The 11,495-nt window shown below is 35.3% G+C and overlaps 1 long non-coding RNA gene across 1 annotated transcript; it reads right to left on the bottom strand.

Moving 5' to 3' along the window:
- Window positions 1–2,732: 2,732 nt before the first annotated feature.
- On the bottom strand, window positions 2,733–10,607 carry LOC131634604 (uncharacterized). Its single transcript, XR_009293589.1, has 3 exons — window positions 10,385–10,607; window positions 4,668–8,738; window positions 2,733–3,021 (listed from the first exon to the last, which is right to left on the bottom strand). It is a non-coding gene; the product is annotated as an uncharacterized LOC131634604 (long non-coding RNA).
- Between the last annotated feature and the right edge of the window lie 888 nt (window positions 10,608–11,495).

Here is an 11,495-nt window from a genome sequence, read left to right as displayed (position 1 = left end):
CAAAAATTAGAACTCAAAACACCAACAAATCTTCTTCCTTTTCCACTTAATTACTAAGAAAAAAATCACTTATTTTATCAAAACTACTTGAAACTATTGCAACCAATCTTCCAGAAAATAGCATAAAAGTACAAAGAGTCTTCAAACCTTCTTTTAACAAAACCCCATTTTTTCCCACACAAAAAAAAAAATAGAGAGAGAAAGTGAAGCTTATAAATAACAAGAAAGATGAAAATTTTAGAAGAAACTACACAAAATCCCACGAGATTCAAGCTTGTAAAGAGGTTTCATATTCTCCATTTGAAGGTGAAACTTGTGTGTAGTGTTTTTGAAGGTGAAGAAGGAATTCAAATAGTAATGTTTATTGGAAAAATGAAAGGGAAAGAGAATTGGGGAAGAAATGAAACGATAAGAAGGGGAAGTACAATGGTGGAAGTATTTATTATATTTTGCTTTGGAGAATCCCTAGGAAAACACTGTCTCACCAGTGTGTCTCTTTTAAATATTTAATTTGATTTGACCTAACAATCTATTTTGTTAGGAGGCACCCCTCGCAAGTTGAATAGTAATATTTTTGTTAAGAGCTGCCCCCAGCACATTATTAATTAGAAAATTTCTTTAGCCACCTCCCTATGGGGGGTCACCCCCAGCGAAAATCCCAAAATATCCCTGCTTCGGAAATGAACTTCCGAAGCGCTTTTTTTTTTTTTTAATTTCCACAATTCGGAAGTTCATCTCCGAAAACACCTCATGGGGGGTGTCTTCGGAGATGAACTTCCGAATTATGCACAAACTGGTTTTTTTTCTTAAACAGTCTCGCATTTTAATTAAACGCAAACGGCAAATAAAATAAGCGACATATAAACAGAAAATACTAATATGATAAATAAAATCCAAAAACACTGTGCGAAAGATACAATCCGAAATCAAAACAAAACAAAACACGTCAAACAAAACAAAAACACGTTATTCTGCCCGACGAGCGTTACAAAATACACATCAAACAAAACAAAAACACATTATTCTTCCCGACGAGCGAACTCCTCCGAATGAAGATACTGATACTAATCCTCATCCCACTCAGCCTCAGAACCATCAGCATCAACCACGACTCTCACGCCAAATAGTTGAGCTTGAGCATCCGGGCCCCCTGGGAACGAGAAGTAGAGCCGGTCGAAACCTTCTTCTTCTCCTTCACCTCCTTCACTCCGCGAGAGCACGAAGTAGAGCCGGTCGAAACCTTCTTCACCTCCTTCACCTCCTTCACCTCCTGTCTGATGCGTGCTGGTTGGTTGTCTGACATGTTCCTGTAAACAGTTGAAATCGATTAATATGCTAGACAAAATAAAAAACTAAAAAAATTAAACTTCTGATACAATTCGGAAGTTCATTTCCGAAAACTGGGATGGAGGTGTTTTCGGAAATGAACTTCCGAAACACCCCTGCGATGGTGTTTTCTGCAATTTCCATGGCAGACCCAAAATCAAACCTAAAACCAATTCAAAATGCTTCTAAACAACCTAAATACTACTAACAACCAGTTCATATATCATTTATGCAATTGAAACCCTAAATAACATGCATTTGAATAATGAATCTAACAAATTCAAAACTTACAAATTGAGTGATTTGTGGGCTTTTGAATGTTGTATAGCAATGTGATTGGAGCCTTGATGCAGCCTTGGAAGTGTGTTTGCACAAATTTTCGCCTTTGGTTGTTTTTTATTTGAGTTAGGGTAAATGAATGGGGGAGGGGGAGTGTTTTGTTAAATCTGCAGAACGCGCAGTATTTCGGAAGTTCATTTCCGAAATGCTGTTTTCGGAAATGAACTTCCGAAATAAGATAATTTTTTCAAAAAAAAGGCGTTTCGGAAATGAACTTCCGAAGTCAGGGGTAGTTTGGGTTTTTCACCAGAGGTGGACTAGAAGGTTGGGAGGTTGGCAAAGAAATTCTCATTAATTATCTGTCAGTTTTGTCTATCCAAGAAAAAAGAAAATGACGCCGTTGAATATTGGCGACGGGGCACCCCTCACAGTGCGTTTTTTCCAAAATTCAAAACTCCCTCATAAATTTTGCGACGGGGAGTTCCAAATAATTTACATTTTAAATATACTTTTTTTATTTCTGCATTGCGAGGGGTTAAACCCCAAACAATGTAATTAATTTTGTGAGGGGCTTAACTCCTAGCCTATACTCCCGGCAAATATTGATTTTTCTTGTAGTGACGTAAATATGTAATTATATATGATAAAAATAATGAAAGCACATTTTAATTGTATGGTACAAATTTTGTGATCAAAATTTTTTTCGTTAATTGAATTAAAATAATTTACAATAGAATATTTATAAAAGATATTTAATAAAATTCTAAAATTACAAATTGTTGACTTTAAAAGAAATTCAATAGGAAATTATTATCACTTTAAATTAAAATAAATATTAGAAACAAATAGAACAAATTCAAGTAAACAATTTGAAAATAATTATCTTGACTTATATTTAAATAAAAATTTGATGAATGAGAAAATTAGAATCACTCAAGTTTACTATTTTTACGAGTCACTTTCACCATTATATATTTTTTATTTTAATTAACAAAATATTTATAAATATTTATAGTTATTAGTAATATTCATAAATATTTGTAATATTAGATGAATCCTGTAACACCCTTCTAAACCCCCACGGAAAAAAAAAGAATAATATTCAGAGTAAACATGAAATACAAGGATGTCACAACTTCTTAAACATAAAATACCATAGTCATTTGTCATGCTACACGAGGAACCATTTAACATAATTACAATTCATGTTCAACACAGCGGACAATAATCCATAACATTGCATATTCATTATCCATGCAAGTTATTCTAAAACAATCATAAAACAACAAGACCGACATAATAATTCGTCTCTAAACTAGCGTTCCCCAGTGTTACAATCAGAGCATGACTCGACACGAACTAAGGGCTAGCCTATAAGCTATCTTCACCCAATCAAGACGCCGCTACATCCTTAATCTGAAATCATCAAAGTAAGGGTGAGTTTCATTCGAATTAATAAGCATTATGCAATCATAAGCAATAAAATCTCATAGTAATTATCATCCACTCAATCATACATATAATCAGAATTATTACAGCAAGTAAACATCAATCCAACAATATTGGCCATCGGCCTACAACTCATCAATTATACCAATGATCAAGTTATATTAACAACATATTCTTAATACATCAATCATATAAACACACCAAGGCATAACACTGAATTCCATCCAATCATGTTATAACCAATGCATATGATTAAACTGACACTATGCATGTGGTACCATACATGGGATATACCCATCCAACTGATATCCTCATCACTGAGATACAGTTTAACCAGCACCGATTCCACACACAGGGAATCATGCTCACCAAATATCCAGCACCGATTCCACACACTGGGAATCATGCCCACCAAAATATCCAGCACCGATTCCACACACTGGGAATCATGCCCACCAAAATATCCAGCACCGATTCCACACACTGGGAATCATGCCCACCGTTTTGATCCACTTTCATCACCGGGATCCATCACCAAAAATGTATGCCAATGAATGCAACATATAACATGCTTACAACATCACCAATCCGATGTAACACATCGTCTCATTATCATCACCAAATCATCACCAATAAGCATGTATATATTCTTAGCATTCATACAAACATATCACACATACATTCACCACAGTTCACATGTTAATATTAACAGTATATTAACATTCATAATTCATCAATCATCACCACGTTCATACATCGTTACATCTAACATCATTGCACACAATGTAACCAATTATCAAAACAACCCAACAACATAATCACAAAATATGTATTCATTTACGACATGTTATAAACCAACATCACCCAATAAATATCACAATCTCATCACCAACACAAATACATGCATCAATAGTCATATATATAAGCACATATACATATACTATCTTTCAATTCATTAATAATTAAATCGAGTTTAAAAGTAAAGTTGGCTATTGCCCATTTTATCAATTCATCAGATAAAGCATCTCATTAGCTTCGCAACGCCCAAAACGGCACATAAATCGGATACTCAGATCAAAAGTTATGAGTTTTCAAAGATAAAACATTTTTAGAAAAATGCTGCAGGAACGGGGTTGTCCCTACGTGGGAACCGGTTCCTGGCAGCTTCAAAGTCACGTCTCTGATTTTTACTATGGGGAACCGGGTTGTCCCTACATGGGAACCGGTTCCCAGCTACCCAGAACCCATATTTCTCTGTTTTTACAAGGGGGAACCGGTTCGTCCCACATGGGAACCGGTTCCTACGTACCTGCACAGCAAAAATCACCATTTTGACAGCTTTTACCCTATCCCATAACCCCAATTTCAGGTACATACGAACATAGCACACAATTAACATTGTTTTTCACACAATTACACATTTCAAATAGGTTATTGACATGTATTAACATCATATATCACAAGTATTAACAGGATTATGTCAATTCATACAAGATTATCAAAACCTAACAAATTCCCAACCCGACACGTACGAATGAACTAAACAATAATCCTAATCAATCCTACTACCTATAATCACATAAGGAATACTAACCCGAAGAATCCCCCCTTACCTCAGAGTCGAACTTCGAAGGTTCTCTTCCCCTTTGGCTCTTCTCACTTTCACGTGTTCTCCTTTCTTCAGACTCAGTTCCTGCTTCTGCTTCCTCTTTTCCCCAAATTCCTTATTTTACGAAAAATAAAATAAATATTATAATGGGCTTGCTTAGTCAACACCCCCTCTTCTGCTAATCACCACTCTAGGCCCAAATGTCAATATTTCATCATTTTCCAAATAATTCCAAATAAAAATACTAAAATTCCAATTATTTAATTTAAATCCAAATTAAATTAATAAACTGAAATTATGGGGTGTTACAACTCTCCCCCACTAAAAGAGTTTTCGTCCTCGAAAACATACTTCAAGTAAAAGTCCCAGATAAGAGTGCTTCATTTGACTCTCCCGTTCTCCGTTAACACCTTCTTGGTCGAGTCTCAAAATTCATCTGACATAACCAACACAAGCATATCTCATGCATTCAATTCAGTTCTTACGTTGCATTTGACCATCCCCAGGTGTACCACTTGCTATAATTCCAACGGCTAACAACAATGAAACTTCGAGGTGTGATCCATACAATACACTCAATAACTGAATAATACAATTACACAATCCATGGTATGATCACAACTGATCAACGCCGTAGTAATGGATTCCATTTACCCATGTACTAACCTTAGGCACACTCTTCCAATTGAGCGATAAAGTAATACTTACACCCTTTACCAACTGCTTCCTTCAAGAACTCAATACTCATATTCCTATACCATTGAATTCCATTGTCTGGCTCCTCTTAGGTCACACCAGAATTACCCAACACGCTACATTCTGCTTTTGCTGCACTATCCTGATTACTCATTGCAATCATCATTATCAATTAGACTTCTAGGTTATACCCAACTCTGGCCCTCTTTACTCATTCGTTCAAGAATCATTCTTTACCATCCATGGTTCTAACTCACCACTCGTCAATACTTACTCGCACTCAAAAACAAATTCCTGATTTACTTCATCTATTAAACATTCCAACTATGGAAATGAGTGCACATCAGTAGTTATAATTACATAGCTCATCATCCTCAATATACCATTTCTTACAAGATAGCTCAACAGAGTCCCACTCTTCACTAAGAATGAAATCAACTTCGTCCTTCGTAGAGTATAATCCTTCATTTCAATTAGAAATCCACACAATACCTTACAACATCACAAGATTATTATAGCATCATGTAATATCAATTCTTCTTCTTAACTTCTCCGAATACCTACTCGTTAACTACGTACAACCGTAATAGGATATCCATCATCTCGGCAATTATTCAAAAGGTCATAATCCTTTGGCACGACATCCTTACGTCCACGAGATTCTAAACCCAACATATAGATAAACACATATTCTCCATGTAGAACCCCGACATATTAATTCTCACTACTCACGAGTAGCACTCATAACACCACTTTACATCATACTTTCGCTGTACGACTACGACTACTCGTCTTAAGTCACCGTCCAATACTTTGCACTCCTTCATAATCACTTCCTCATAAGTTCCCACAATATGGTGAGTGGTCATTCTCACATCTCAGCATTCATCACATCTTATACCATTAAGGTAACAAGCAATCTTATACCATCTATATAATTCCGCCTATTATCAACAAGAGATTAAGGGTGATCAAGTCCTCAATTTGTCAATAGATAGCCGACAATCATATTTAAGCATAAACCGTTGTTACTACATAATAGCGTCTTTTCCGAGTTTGCACCCAAACTCATTAACATTGTCATAGGTTAATAATTCTCTATGGTGTCCTTCTTCTAGAATATTCTTTTTCAGCTCGGTAACATCTGGAACACAACTGCGACTTCTAGACCTCATTACACCATCCTCGTCAATTCTGAATTCACCGTCTTTACCTTGGCAATTCAAGGTCGACTTATCGATCAACTCAACATCAGCTTTCTGATTTCCTCTAATCTCGTCAGGAATACCATTAGTCAGTTTCAGTATACCCAATCTAACATTAGTAGGAGCACCTTCACATACCAAACTTAATTCTCTGAATTGTTCAATTAAATCCAACTCTTTCACCATCAGCATCGACATTTTTAGAGGCAACCTCGAACCATACAAATAATGTCACTGCAACATCAAAACAAAACCATGGCTGCCAATTCTAAATCATGAGTCAGATAATTCCTTTCCTGCGCTTTCAATCGTCCTGACGCATAAGTTACTACTTACTGATTTTACATCAATACACCATCCAAACCCATCAACGACGCATCACAATATACCACAAATAGTTCCAAAGTCTATTTCACTTTTTCTAATGATTCCTTCATCACTCAAATCCATCAGTATTTAAATCATCTTTATCCGCTTATTTATTAAGGACATATTCTACTCGACTTCGTTCCGAACAATCGCGGTAATAAGCATTCCTTTTTCAACACTGGTCTAGGCCTCTTTATCCAACATCATAATATCTCCTCATAGGACCACTCTACTGTATTTATAACTCTTCCACAAGTTATAACATAATCTCACCTCTTCGTAGTCTCAAACGACACCCTAATCCGATACTCAAAGTTCAAGATATTAATGTTTCCAACCGTTACCCAAGATACAATACCGATACCATGCAACGAAACTCTATACGACATCTCCAAAACTTCTCAATTGGCACATTTAATCTCTAAGATTGCTTCTCAACAAGCCTCCTCATTATTCCTTTATTCTGTTTAACTCTGACACTGACATCCCATGCCGCACCAACGAACAATCTAGTTCTAAGGACAAGTGTAACCGTAACTTCACCTCTTTCTAACATCATCCTAACACAATTAAATATGTTACAGCTGCTGCAACCATTTTTATAACAAAGTTCATCTCGTTAGCTTTCCGACGCTTCAAACGGAACTCAAATCGGATGTCCAGAACTTCAGTTATGAATTTTCGAAGTTTCATAATGATTCAGCAATCTTCCTGCGATTTGCTTATGAAAATTTCACTCCAAAACTCATTCTTTTCAAATTAATCTCATTATTAACATCATCTTATCACATCTCTTCGCTTCCAAACTTCTTATAACTTAAACAACACATTTCATCGCTGAAGTTCGATTTCTGCAACATCCTGAAACCAAATTCATGTACGCCATCATCAACCTTCTTATCCTTGAGATCATATTCGTCTCTTTGCATTACTCGCACTTCGAAACTTTCTCAACAACATCGATAACCTCTCCCATCATCTCAATTACTTACTAGTAATCCTACGACAAGGTCTACGACAATACTTCTTTTAATCACTGCTTCAACAACAACCTTTTACATAGGGCTACTCATACAACAACATCGCAGTACGTCAGTAGCACTTGAGGCATCACAACTTCCAAATTCCATTTCTCAGAAATAACCATCATCTACTCCGAGACACTCCGACTGAACAACAACCACGGTCTTCAGTCCATGTCACCTTCGCTTCAGAAAACAATAACTCCACACTCTTGTACTACTGCCCCACGCATCTCTCTAACATCTTGCATCTGAGACATATCCGAGAAGCATGACTTCTCCCCCACTACTTTCAATCCCACTTCTGCAAGCAAACCGTTAGAACACACTGGGTACCGACAGTGTTTCTCACACATGTCGCATACCGACAGGAATTAACAACAAGACTCTGGTCACAAGGACCGACTATGCTCTGATACCACTATTGTAACACCCTTCTAAACCCCCACGGAAAAAAAAAGAATAATATTCAGAGTAAACATGAAATACAAGGATGTCACAACTTCTTAAACATAAAATACCATAGTCATTTGTCATGCTACACGAGGAACCATTTAACATAATTACAATTCATGTTCAACACAGCGGACAATAATCCATAACATTGCATATTCATTATCCATGCAAGTTATTCTAAAACAATCATAAAACAACAAGACCGACATAATAATTCGTCTCTAAACTAGCGTTCCCCAGTGTTACAATCAGAGCATGACTCGACACGAACTAAGGGCTAGCCTATAAGCTATCTTCACCCAATCAAGACGCCGCTACATCCTTAATCTGAAATCATCAAAGTAAGGGTGAGTTTCATTCGAATTAATAAGCATTATGCAATCATAAGCAATAAAATCTCATAGTAATTATCATCCACTCAATCATACATATAATCAGAATTATTACAGCAAGTAAACATCAATCCAACAATATTGGCCATCGGCCTACAACTCATCAATTATACCAATGATCAAGTTATATTAACAACATATTCTTAATACATCAATCATATAAACACACCAAGGCATAACACTGAATTCCATCCAATCATGTTATAACCAATGCATATGATTAAACTGACACTATGCATGTGGTACCATACATGGGATATACCCATCCAACTGATATCCTCATCACTGAGATACAGTTTAACCAGCACCGATTCCACACACAGGGAATCATGCTCACCAAATATCCAGCACCGATTCCACACACTGGGAATCATGCCCACCAAAATATCCAGCACCGATTCCACACACTGGGAATCATGCCCACCAAAATATCCAGCACCGATTCCACACACTGGGAATCATGCCCACCGTTTTGATCCACTTTCATCACCGGGATCCATCACCAAAAATGTATGCCAATGAATGCAACATATAACATGCTTACAACATCACCAATCCGATGTAACACATCGTCTCATTATCATCACCAAATCATCACCAATAAGCATGTATATATTCTTAGCATTCATACAAACATATCACACATACATTCACCACAGTTCACATGTTAATATTAACAGTATATTAACATTCATAATTCATCAATCATCACCACGTTCATACATCGTTACATCTAACATCATTGCACACAATGTAACCAATTATCAAAACAACCCAACAACATAATCACAAAATATGTATTCATTTACGACATGTTATAAACCAACATCACCCAATAAATATCACAATCTCATCACCAACACAAATACATGCATCAATAGTCATATATATAAGCACATATACATATACTATCTTTCAATTCATTAATAATTAAATCGAGTTTAAAAGTAAAGTTGGCTATTGCCCATTTTATCAATTCATCAGATAAAGCATCTCATTAGCTTCGCAACGCCCAAAACGGCACATAAATCGGATACTCAGATCAAAAGTTATGAGTTTTCAAAGATAAAACATTTTTAGAAAAATGCTGCAGGAACGGGGTTGTCCCTACGTGGGAACCGGTTCCTGGCAGCTTCAAAGTCACGTCTCTGATTTTTACTATGGGGAACCGGGTTGTCCCTACATGGGAACCGGTTCCCAGCTACCCAGAACCCATATTTCTCTGTTTTTACAAGGGGGAACCGGTTCGTCCCACATGGGAACCGGTTCCTACGTACCTGCACAGCAAAAATCACCATTTTGACAGCTTTTACCCTATCCCATAACCCCAATTTCAGGTACATACGAACATAGCACACAATTAACATTGTTTTTCACACAATTACACATTTCAAATAGGTTATTGACATGTATTAACATCATATATCACAAGTATTAACAGGATTATGTCAATTCATACAAGATTATCAAAACCTAACAAATTCCCAACCCGACACGTACGAATGAACTAAACAATAATCCTAATCAATCCTACTACCTATAATCACATAAGGAATACTAACCCGAAGAATCCCCCCTTACCTCAGAGTCGAACTTCGAAGGTTCTCTTCCCCTTTGGCTCTTCTCACTTTCACGTGTTCTCCTTTCTTCAGACTCAGTTCCTGCTTCTGCTTCCTCTTTTCCCCAAATTCCTTATTTTACGAAAAATAAAATAAATATTATAATGGGCTTGCTTAGTCAACACCCCCTCTTCTGCTAATCACCACTCTAGGCCCAAATGTCAATATTTCATCATTTTCCAAATAATTCCAAATAAAAATACTAAAATTCCAATTATTTAATTTAAATCCAAATTAAATTAATAAACTGAAATTATGGGGTGTTACAAATCCTATAAAAATTCATGCTTTCTTTTCAAATGGAATCCTATAATTGTCATAAGATCAATATCCATTTAACATTATGTATTTTAGATGATGCACCATTGTTCATCATCTAACCAAATATATTGTTTAAGGCATATTTTATCTATTCTATTTGTTTATTATCGCTAAAAATACTAATTAATCTATTTTTTAACTTCAATAAAATTAAAAATGAATTTTATCAAACAGAATAATACTACATAGTCATTCACACAACTAACTTTTTATCTTACGAGTCACTATCAAATTATTACCATTATTTTCAAATGTCAATTTTTTTTCTTTCTTCATGTCACAAGTTTTTTTAAAATTATTTAATATGATTGAGTTTATATAATAATTGTTTATTTTACCATTATGTAATTCAATATAAATTCACATGTGTACCTAAATACATCATTTGTCAAGTTTACCATTATATTTTGTATAATCATATTTTTTGTTGTAATATTTTGATTTCATAATTTTTCATTGTACTTTCCTAATAATTATGAGTTTTCATATGTATATCTAAAAAAATTATTTCGTCAATATTAAAATAAATTCACCCGTGCGGGAGCACGGGTCTCTGACTAGTTCTAAAGTAAAATTAATTTTGTCAAACATAATTTATTCTACTTGAAATTAGATATTGTAGCTTTTGATTTTAAACTGATATCTACACTGAAATTTATTTTTCCACTTGTACATAAATATATCCAAACATAAATCATTTCTGCTAAATTCAATTTTCTTAAAATAAATTTTATCAAGTTCAATTCTATCAA

Source organism: Vicia villosa, unplaced genomic scaffold (genome assembly GCF_029867415.1).
Source record: "Vicia villosa cultivar HV-30 ecotype Madison, WI unplaced genomic scaffold, Vvil1.0 ctg.001319F_1_1, whole genome shotgun sequence".
Taxonomy (NCBI): domain Eukaryota; kingdom Viridiplantae; phylum Streptophyta; class Magnoliopsida; order Fabales; family Fabaceae; genus Vicia; species Vicia villosa.
The sequence above is the reverse complement of the archived record's forward strand: the minus strand, read 5'-3'. Positions and strand labels throughout refer to the sequence as shown.